A 12,096-nucleotide genomic window follows, 5' to 3' on the forward strand; every position below is an offset into this window, starting at 1 on the left:
TTCTTCGGGGCTCAGCTTTCCTTATAGTCCAACTCTCACATCCATACACGACTACTGGAAAAACCATCCATCAGTAAGTGAATATATAAGGCCAACCCCCAAGAGGAATATTTACTGTATGACTCTTTTTATATGAAACTCTAGAAAATACAAATTAATCTACAGTGGCAAATAACCAAACAGATTAGTTTGGTGGTTGCCTGTTGTGGAGGAAAAAGAAAACAGGCGTGGAGGTGGGGATTAGAGAGGGGCACACAGATATGTTTGGGGTGATGGATATATTCATTATCTTGAAATGATGTCTTCAAAGTCATAGATATAGGTTAAAACTCCTCAAACTGTACACTTTAAATATTGAGTTGTCCAAAAGGTTCATTCAGTTTTTCCATAAGATGGCTCCATAAGATGACTTCATTTGAAACAATTCTGTTAGATTGTATTGTGACAGCTGTCATATCAGTGTGCATTTTAAAAGTACTTATCAAAACTGGTGAATTTTTGTGTAGCCATTTTAACATTGAAGATGGAAGAATAAAGTAACATTTTGGCATATTATGCTTTATTATTTTAAGAAAGATAAAAGTGAAACTGAAATGCAAAAAAAAAAAAAAGGATTTATGCATTGAGAAGGTGCTGTGACTGATTGAATGTGTCAGAAGTAGTTTGTGAAGTTTCATGCTGGAGACTTCTTGCTGGATGATGCTCCACAGTCGGGTAGACAAGCTGAGACTGATAGTGATCAAATCGAGATATTAACTGAAAAAATGTTATACCATGCAGGAGATAGCCAACACGCTCAAAATATCTAAATCTAGCACTGTATTTGCACCAGCTTGGTTATGTTAATCATTTGGATGTTTTCATTCCACGTAAATTGAGCAAAAAACCTTTTTGGCTATATTTCCTCATGTGATTCTCTACTTAAATGTAAAGAAAATGTGCTGTGTTTAAAACAAATCATGCCAGGTGATGAAAAGTGGATACTGTATAATAGTATGGAATAGAAGAGATCTTGGGGCAAGCTAAATGAACCACCAGCAATCACACCAAAGGCCAGTCTTCATCCAAAGAAGGATATGTGGTGGGATTGGAAGCTCCTTCTGGAAAATCGAATGATTAACTCCAACAAGTACTGCTCCCAGTTAGATCAGCTAAAGGCATCACTAGATGAAAAGCATCTGGAATTAGTCAACAGAAAGTGCATTATCTTCCACCAGTAGAATTTAAGATCGCATGGTTCTCTGATGACCAGGCAAAAACAGCTTGGCTGGGAAGTTCTGGTTGACCCACCATTCACCAGACATTGTACCTTCAAGTGTCCATTTATTTTAGTCTTTATAAAATTCTCTTAATAGAGAAAATTTCGATTCCCTGGAAAACTGTAAAAGGTACTTTGGAACTGTTCTTTGCTCAAAAAGATAAAAAGTTTTGGGAAGATGAACTTATGAATTTGACTGAAAAATGGCAGAAAGTAGTGGACCAAAACAGTGAATTGTTTTGTTCAATAATGTTGAACAAATGAAATTGTTCAATAACATTTTTTCTAAAAAACAAAAAACGTGTCTTTTATTTTTACTTTAAAAATGGAAGGATTTTTCTTGCTTGTTTTTAGTTAATTAATTATCTGGCTGCATCAGGACTTAATTGTGGCATGCAGACTTTCTAGCTGCAGTGCAAGGGCCCAGCTGCTCTGCGGCCTGCAGGATGTCAGTTCCCTGACTAAGGATTGAACCTGCGTCCTCTGCATTGACAGGCAGACTCCCAAGCACTGGACCATCAGGGAAGTTTTCCAAAGAAACTTTTTGGCCAACCCAATACACACAGTTTATGGTTCCAAAAAAAGGGTTTCAATAAGACTCATTTTAAAATTTTTAAAAGAGAACAATAATGGAAATAGTGAGCCCCTTGAAGGGGTAGAATGGAGTGTACTCGAATTAGGCTTGGACAGGGAGAAATAAAATTTCTATCTGACACGTTTCTACTTGTGAAGTCAAGCAGATGAAATTATTTCTTTTGCTTAGGTGCTATCCATTTTCTCTCTAAAACTGGCAGCATTCTTTCTGTACAAATTGATCTGAACGAAGTAAACAGAAGGCTTGCGGATAGTGGAGCAATTATGAAGCAGCTGCTGTGAAAGGTGGATCATCCAGACCCTTTGCATTTGGGCAGTATTGGGGTTTTTTCTTGATATTGGAAACCAAGACTCTGTAGTGACACCACTTCTGTATCATTATGTAATTTTCTCCAGCACATGTCAGCAGTACAAATGAAGGAAGAGTCAGTCCTCTCACTTCTTTGAACACGTCTTATGTTCCAGAAGCTTCTTTAATCTTTTGAGCACTCAGATTTCTACAGCATCTGCTTCACCATTTTGCCATACACGCCAAGACTTTTTTTTAATTTATTCATTCATTCATCCAATAAATATCTCTTGAGCCCCTTTGACTCAGGTGTGAGATGCTAAGACACTGAACACACAGTAGTCTAAATATATATGGTCCTTGTTTTCAGGCTTCCATGCCTAAATAAGCAACTTGTTCTTCCAAACTCCACCCTGTAGACATCAGGGCACCAGACTCTTCCTAATTATAGATCACTCCTGGAACTTATACAGATCATTTGGCCACCTATCATCAAGATGGCTCCACTGAATGTTTCATTTTCATACTGGACACACGCTATGTTCCTCCTTTTGAGAATGTATTGTGAGCTGAGAAAACTCACTGAATTCCTAGGATTTATAACTAGGATCTATAGGACCCATGCTATGTTCCTCCTTTTGAGAATGTATTGTGGGCTGTTAAAGCCAACACTGAATTTCTAGGATCTATAACTAGAGACCCAAGGGCCAAACCCAAGGAAATGCACACAGCACCTAGTACTTGGCTTCCCAGGTGGCACCTGTGGTAAGGAAACTGCCTGCCAATGCAGGAGATAGAAGAGATGCAGGTTCAATCCCTGGGTTGGAAAGATCCCCAGGAGGCGGGCATGGCAATCCACTCCAGCATTCTTGCCTGGAGAATCCCATGGACAGCAGAGCCTGGTGGGCTATGGCTCACAGACTGAAGTGATTTAGCAGCAGCAGCATGAGATATTTATGTTCACACCTATTATTCTTTTCCCTGGTGGTAACGAATCTGCCTGCAATGCAGGAGACTCAGGTTTGATCCCTGGGTTGGGAAGATCCTCTGGAGAAGGGAATGGCAACCCACTCCAGTATTCTTCCCTGGAGAATTCCATGGATAGAAGAGCCTGGTGGGCTCCAGTCCATGGAGTTACAAAGAGTCAAACGTGACTGAGTGACTAACACACACAAGAAATCTTTACGTATTAAAGAATGTAGCACTACTGCATCAAATGGAAGTAACGTTTATTTAACCTCTTAAAAGAGAGCTACCAGATGCAAAACAGTTAAATACACATGTGTGTATTTATATGTAAGGAGTGTTGAGTTAGGAATCACATAATGTATGCTTTAAGGGGAGACAGAAAAGTAAGAGGTTTTTTTCCTACTTTTGTAAGTCTGTTTTGAATAGTAAGAAATTCCATATGAGATTACAATTTGGGGCCAGAAGCCAGTATACACTGTCAAAAGATGATTGTCAGTATTCAGTCAGTGAGGACACTACCAGGAGAGACAGCTAAACAGTAATAGTAAGGGGGAGAAAAGGGTATAAAAAAGATATATGTGTGTTCTTTCCTCTACTGTTGTTGTGATCCAAAAATTTGAAATAAAAAATATGCACAAATGCATAATGGATGTTTCTTTTAGTGAAAAGAGGAAAAACATATCCCTAAGGGTTGGGAATTGAAATTGATGAGCTTGGCAGTAGGCTTTGGAAAAGAGCAGTGATAGCCAACCTGACTAATAAGAAAAAAATGTTGCAAATAAGCACTAGTACCAAAAAAGCAACAAATTTTGAATTGTGCAGAAAAACAAAATGGTCTCGTAATAGCCCCCGAGGGAAGATTTCTTGTGACAATGAAATTTTTGAAAGTAACATAATGGAAAAAGGGGACTCTGCCTGCAAGATCCATCAAGAGATAAAGTATTAATCTCTCTATTCCATGGGAAATAATGGATTTTTTTATAGGAAAACTAATTATGTGCAATATATTTCCACAAATCACAGGTCAATGCATTTTATTCTCCAAGCAGTCATCTGTGATAAAGAATCTGACTGGCGATTCCAGAATGGTCAGTCTTCATAATGAAGGGTAAAGGTAACATCTAGCTAATTATTAATATTTTGCCTGCAAGCATCTTGCCAGAAGAAACTGCTGAAATGCGCACTGAAAATAAGAGAAGACCCATGAATTTATTGTAATTTGATCAAGCCCCTTCCCTGCAATGAAGAAGATTTGTTTTGGAATTCATAATTTCCCCCAGCTTTTTGGAGTCCTAACAGTTAAGACAGGAAATTCTTAGAGCTTATTACTTACTATGTGTGCTCTCCCTCATGATTATTTAGATAAATAATCAGAGAATACTTATATAAATAACTTTAATTCATTCTTAAAACAGATTTCTTTGTGAATTTTCTGTGGTGACTTGTGAAGAATTTCCCCTCCTCCCAAAGCCAACTCACTCTGTCTCCCCTCACGGATTCCTTTTGTATCTAAAAGCATTGACCAGCAGAGCCTTCAGGCAGATCTTCATGAAAACGGTTTTTCTCAGTTGAGCTTTTGATAGTTACTTGGCATCCATGAGTTTGTGATTTTACCCTCTGTAAAGCACCAGACCACAGCATGTCTATCTTGCTGTGAAAGCCAAGTTTGGGACTACACCACCATCAGACTGATTCAGCCAACTTTTATCTATCATGTTCCCACTGGATGCTGGAAATCACACTTGTTCATGACACTGGGCACAATTCTATGAACAAGATTGACAAGGTCCCTGCCCTCATAAAGCTCACATTCCAGTATGTTGACTACAGTCCAAAACTAGGAGTTGCTATGTAGGAAACCACTCTGGGCACTTCAAGCTAAGGATTCTTAGATATTCCTATGAATCAAGTAGAATAAGAACTGTAAGGAAGGGGAAAAAAGAAGTAGGGTATTGATCCCAAGAGAGACCTCCTGCTTAGGAAGCCAGGGTTTAATCAAGCAGGCAGCCTTAGGTGAGGGAATGAAAGAAAATCTTACTGGTTTTCAGGTAGGGAGGGCGACTCAGTAGGGGCTCAAAATAAAGCATTCTTGGAACAAGAGCAGGCTGTTGATTATGTGCTATGATTTGAGATGAACTGGGAAAGCTGCCAGTTGAAAATGTCTCCTCCACAGATGTCTGTAAAATGTGAATGTTTACTTCTCTAGGGAGAGATGGCAGTTAAAAGAATGGACTTTGGAATCAGGCAGGCTTGTTTGTGAATTGCAGCTTGGCAACTTAAGAACTATGTGACTTTGAAGAAGTTACTTCTCTCTCTTACCCTCAGTTTTGTCATCTACGAAATGGGGATAATCATGCACCTTCATGGGGTTTTTGTAAGGCTTAAAATAGTTATTATAAATCAAGCAATAGCACAAGTGTCCAGAAATAGTAAATATTCAATAAGTGATAGAAATCCTTAATATTATCTATATGATTGATTCAGTCATTCATTCATTCAACTAACATTCACTGAACTCCCACTGTGTGCCAGGTATTGTGCTGGTCATGATGAAACAAAGAAGGAATTGACTAGTAAATTGTGAAAGGTACCCTAAGAAATAATAAGAAAAAAAAAGTTTAAAAAAACACACAACTTTTTTTTCTTTTTCTAAAAGCAGAAAAAGAACATTCTAGGAAGATGGAACAAAAAAGCCTCAGTGTATGAAAATATTTTAGATCTGTTTCTTTCTAGAAACTGAGATGTAGATGGTAGAAATTGGACCATTAGTATAAGAGGGTACTTCATCTTAAAAACAGAGTTCCCTTGACTTCTGTGGCACTGCACACTTCTGGTTTTTCTGCAGTGTCTCTGATAGGTCCATCTCAGTGTCCTTTGTGGGGTCTTTCTCCTTTACCACTGTTTGCTGGAGTTCCTCAAGATTGTCTAAGATGCTTTTAATTCATCTGCTCCCCTTAAGCATCTCATTCATCATCAATAATTTTATTGAGGTTTAAATTGCTATCTAAATTATAGCTCCTCAATTTTTATATCCATGTCAGCTCTCTCTTACACACTCCTCTCATTTCCAACTTCTTCATATTTGCAGTTATTTAGTGAATATCTTCACTTGGTTGTCTTAAGAACACCTCAAAATTAGAATGTCCAAAACCAGCTTGTCTCCTTTCCAAAGCCCCTTCCAGTGCTCCCTTTCCCAGTAAATGTACTCTCATCCTCTCAAGTGCTCTACAAGTGAAAAACCTGGCCGTCATTCCTGACTCTACCCTCTCCCTCAATCATCGCATCACCAAGTCTGTTCTCTCTGCCTCTTGGATATAGATAGACGGCTGTTTGTTTCACTGTCCTCATCGACACCACCATAAAGCATGACTTTCATAGTGTCTCCCCACATTTCATCTATTGCTTTCCCACCTAATCCAGTATCCACACAGCAGCCAGAAAATGCAAATCCACCTATGTCATTACCTTATTTAAAGCCCTTCAAAGCCTTCCCACTGCCCTTGGGAAAAATTCCAAACTCTTTACCAAGCTGTCTGCTTATCACTCTCCTATTTCCAGTCATTCTGAAACTTTCTTTTGCCAGTGCACTCTATCCAGGCTATTGCTTACCTTTCACATTTTCCTATTTGTTGTTCCGTGGGCCTGCAGTGCTTTGCTCCCTGTTTTTTTCATCTAACTATACTCAGTCATTCTTATGGTCTCATTTAGAAGTCACATCCTCATTGAAATCTTTCTCAACCCCCTACTCTAGGTCCAAAAACCATGGATAAGAGGGAAAGGAGAAAGGATGGGAAGAAAAAAATATGATCAGATTTGCCTCGTGAAAATAACTTTGGGTGATGTGTGGAGAACAGACAGGAAAGAGGTGAGAACAGTTGTTTCCAGTAGTTAAAATGGTAAGAAGGCTATTGCAGAGATCTAGCTGAGAGATATTAGCTTGAATCAGGGAGGTGGTAATAGGAATGGAGAGAAGGTAATGCTGTCAGAGATATTTTGGACATGAAATCAATAGGCTTTGATATTGCAAAGCCTATGAGGAGAGTGATGTCTGAGGAGAGTGATGCCTCCCTACTCCTCTGGTTTCCACGAAGAGGTATTTTCCTTAAAATTTCCTGGCTTCTTCTTGCCTTATCTCATACTCCTTTCACATGATTGATGAGCTTGGATGAGTAACTGGGCTTGCAAGTTTCAGCCTTTCCTCTTTTTTCTTTAAGCCTGGACTGCCTGCAGGGAGCACGGGCTCTTGGTCTGGAGAGGGGCAAGTTTTTTTAATAAAGAACCTGTCCTTCTAAGGGGAAGGCTCCAGGGGTCTGGTGCTATCAGGGACAGGATTGGTAAATCTTCCTAAAGCTGGGGTTTGGAAACTCATTTTTGCCACACGCTTACACCACATTCTTCAGTCTGGCCTTCATCAGTAGGGAAGCTGACACATTGAATTCTATTTTCCTCACTCTTATTTCTTAATTTATTCCGAGCTCAGATGGGAGTTGGAGGAGAGTGAACCAGATTATTAGATTTCCAGGTTATACAACTGCATGGGTTATAGTGTTATTCTTTCCTTCCTTCTGTTTTTCTCCTTTTTCAGATGGGGCAGTAAGAACTCACACATTCAGAATCTGGAGGGAGCAAAGTTTGAGATATCTTTAAGAAGAGATATGGAAATGTCAAGTCGACAGTTGTACATACAGATCTGGGGCTCAAGGATACAGCCTGGGCTGGAGATAGACATTTGAGAGCCATCAGCAAGAAGATCACTATTATAGTGAGTTTGAGGAAGATGAATCCAGTTTCACAGTACCTGCCACCTATTTCAAGGCCCTGGTTTGGGCAGCAGATCTGATGCAGGATATAGACAAACCAGCATTAATGGCAGGATGGATACCTTTCTAGAATCAGTCTGTTTCCAAGAAGATCTGTCCATCAGGGATGAAAATGATATTCCTTGGAATGTAAGCAGACGCATCACCAGTTTGTGTTTCTGTGACTGGTAAAGCGGTCAAGGAGCAGCCACCAAAAGCATCATTCATTTCAGCTGCTCTCTAGCAGACTGGAGTACAGGTAGAAGACATCACCAGGCTTACAGTGGGTCAGGAGAACAGCAGAGACATCGATGATAAGCAACAGCCTGTTTGGATAAGTCATCATAAGTGATCAAAGCATGTTTGCCATGATCGCTAAAATATTCTCCCATGAGACATCCAAAATAAGAAACCAGGTACTGAAGTGGGCAGCATCTGCAGCAGTAGCTGACACCACAATGGTGTACTTCATGGTATATGCATCTGTAAGTGTCTTTATTAATTGGGCAACAGTGGATCTCTTTTGACCAATGGCAATGTAGATGCAGTATAGCTTCTTCTTGTCATTATTTCCATTGTTGAATCATTTCTAGTTAATGATTGTGTCAATAGCAATAACGTTTTGCCAGTCTGTCGGTCACCAATAATCAGGTCATGCTGACAGCAACCATTCAGCACCAAGCTGTCCACAGCCTTAATGCCAGTTTGCATTGGTTCCTACACAGAGACCTAAGGAATGATCCTAGGGGCTTTCAGGCCAATTTGCCTTTGGACCTTGGAACCCACTGGACCCCTTCCATCAGTGGCATTACCAAGGGCATCTACTGCAGGATCCAACAGCTTCTCACCAACTGGAACATCTACAGTAGCTCCAGTTCTCATCACAGTATCTCCTTCCTTAATTAGCTTATCATTTCCAAACACAACAACACCAATATTATCAGCTTCCAAGTTCAGAGACATACCCTTTAACCTGAATAAAACCCTACCATTTCTTTTGCTTGAACATTTCTTAGTCCATGTACATGGGCAGTATCATCACAAATATGTAAGATATGCCCAGTCTCTTCAAGATCAGCAGAGGCATCAGCTGCAAGAATATGCTCTTCAAGAAGAGAGGACACCTCAGCAGTGCCAGTCATCTGAAGATGAGAATGAGAGGCATGAAGGCTCCTTGCAACAAAGAAGGATCATCCCAGAGCATTTTTTACCAACTCGGTCTGCCAAGGGAGGGTAAGTCCCACCGCTGCTGTGATCCACACAGACGACATCCTTGGCTGCTCCTTCTCAAGTGCTTCCTCTGCACTTGTGGCCCAGAGACCAACTATATGGTAACTTTAAAGAAACTGCTAAATTGTTCCAAAGTAGTGTGTGATGGCTCCAATTTTTTCAAATCCTTTTCAACAGTTGGTATTGTCAGTTTTCTACTTTAGCCATTCTAGTGAGTGTGTAGCAGTGTATCACTGTGATATTAATTTGCACTTATCTAATATGACTAATCAGAGAAGGAAATGGCACCCCACTCCAGTACTCTTGCCTGGAAAATCCCATGGACCGAGGAGTCTGGTGGGTTGCAGTCCATGGGGTCGCTAAACGTCAGACACAACTGAACGACTTCACTTTCAATTTTCACTTTCATGCATTGGAGAAGGAAATGGCAACCCACTCCAGTGTTCTTGCCTGGAGAATCCCAGGGACGGAAGAGCCTGTTGGGCTGCCGTCTGTGGGGTCGCACAGAGTCAGACACAACTGAAGCGACTTAGCAGCAGCAGCAGCAATATGACTAATGGTTCTGGGCATCTTTTCATATGTTTATTCAGTCTGTACATCTTGAGTGAAGTGATTATTCAAATCTTTTGCCCATGTTTTTTTGAATTATCTTTGCTGTCGAGTTATAAGAGTTCTTTATGTATTTTGGATACAACTCCTTTATGAAACATATGTCTTACAAATAATTTCTCTCAGTCTATGGCTTGTCTTTTTAATTTTTAAATGGTGCCCTGAGAAAAGCAAAAATGTTTAACTTGGATTACTTGAAATTTATCCATTTTAAAATTTTATTATTTGTGCTTTTTGTGTCATATCTAAGAAATTATTGCTTACCCAAGGTTACAAATTTTTTCCCACGTTTTCTTCTAAAAATTTCAAAGTTTTAGCTCTTATATTTAGGTCTATTATATATTATAGACTGATATATTTTGAGTTAAGTTTTGTGTATGAGTGAGGTAAGAATCAAAATTTTGTTTTATTTGCATAAAGATGTCCAATTATACTAGAACCATTATTTGAAAAAAAATTTTTTTCTTTCCTAATGATTTAGTTCAGCACCTTTGTAAAAAATAGTTAACCTATGTCTAATTGTGACTTTCTATTTTGTTGCATTGATCTGTATGACTATCCTTATGCTGAAACCATATTGTTATGATTACTATAGCTTCAATAGTATCATCCTGAAATAAGGTGTGAAGGTCTGTGTTTTTTATTTTTCAAAATTGTTTTAGCTATTCTAGTTTCTTTGCATTTTCACATAAATTTAGGGTCAGCTTCAATTTCTACTAAAAAAGAAATGCCTCCTGAGATTTTGTTAAGGATTGCTTTGCATTGAATCTATAGATCAGTTTGGAGAGAATTGCCATCTCAACAATATTTAGTCTTCCAATTCTTGAACATAGTATTTAGATATCTATGAACACCATTTTTATTATCAAAAAATAATCAACACTTTCCCCCTTTTCTCAAATAGTGTACTATTTATTAGTACTATAATCTTAAAGGAAAATGGATTTCTCCTATAGCTACTAGTTACAGGTGAATAAAGCTGTCATAGGCAGGTGAGGGGCTGCTCTCAAGGAAATGCTCTGAGCTATTCAGAATGTGCTGACACTGGTAGTTTACTACGGGAGAAAGAGATTCAGAGAGAGTGCTGTGAGTAGGTTGCAGAGGTGAATGGGTCAAAATCATTCTCAGCTGTCCTTTTCTGCTTGTTTAGGATACTTATAAGAAAGGGTCATTTAATTTGTCCATCATCATCAGTACTACATATATAATCTTACAGAAAATAAGTGCTCAAGTGCTGAATAGTTTTAGTTATTGAAAGATCATTAGAAAATTCTGGAAAAATTATTTATGATAGCATTTTAATACATGAAGAATAACAGGTGAACATTTGCTGTTTTTATAGATCATTGTTTAAGTCTTTTCTTGCTGAATTTTATTGCTAAAGTAAATTATCATGAAATGAATATAATTATCCAAACCAGATAGTTTACATAAATTAATGAATGTCACTCAAATACCAAATACTGGAAGATTTTAAGAAATACTGCTGTCTGTTAATATATTGAAAAATACTGGATGGAAAAGGCAGCTTTAATAAATGAAACAGCAACAACAGTGAATCTTCCTTATGAAGAGTGAAAAACAGTTTTTCTTTAAAATTTTTCTATTTGAGGAAGCAAAACCCATTTTCACTAAGGTACACTAAAGAAAAAGAGCAAGCAGCAGCCTGCAGAAAATAAAATGTAACACTCTGCAGCTCCAATTACAGAACTGCAGAATGAGAAAGAAATAAATGAGACACAACAAATATAAACACTTTATATCTGTTATATTCATGTTATCAGCTTCATTTACAAAGAAAACATGAAGAGTTCACTGTAAATAAAAAGAAAAAGATATAAAGCTAACCCAACTACATTCATAAATCTATAACACTTCTTAAAATATAAATGGACACATTTCAAAAAAATCAACTATGATAATGCTACTTAGAGTAGAATTTATTAGGATTAAATTATTTTTCATATTTAATAATTTATTCAACATTAAAGAGAATTTAATAATAGCCCAATGATAATTAACATTTATAGTAAAAAGAAATTTTACATATAGAAAGGATAGAGATAAATGGATAGATATAAACAAATATAATACATGTTCTAGGTATATTTTTCCATTGTATTTTGCCTCTCTGAAGGGAACTACAGATTTTTCAGTGGTCACATAGAAAGTTTTTGAATGGATGAATGAATTCATCTGCTATGATTTCTTCATTTTATAGATGGACAGATTAGTGGTCCAAAGAGGTTAAATGACATTCAGTTATTCATTAATGTATGCCTGTATATATTTACCAAAAAAATTATTTTTGAGCATCTACTATGTGCTGAGCCCTCAGCTAAGAACTG

At 38.0% G+C, this 12,096-nt stretch overlaps 1 pseudogene; it reads right to left on the bottom strand.

The window, feature by feature from the left end:
* Positions 1–7,867: 7,867 nt before the first annotated feature.
* On the bottom strand, positions 7,868–9,180 carry LOC138434437 (ATP synthase subunit alpha, mitochondrial pseudogene; annotated as a pseudogene).
* Between the last annotated feature and the right edge of the window lie 2,916 nt (positions 9,181–12,096).

This window comes from Ovis canadensis, chromosome 1 (assembly GCF_042477335.2).
Source record: "Ovis canadensis isolate MfBH-ARS-UI-01 breed Bighorn chromosome 1, ARS-UI_OviCan_v2, whole genome shotgun sequence".
Taxonomy (NCBI): domain Eukaryota; kingdom Metazoa; phylum Chordata; class Mammalia; order Artiodactyla; family Bovidae; genus Ovis; species Ovis canadensis.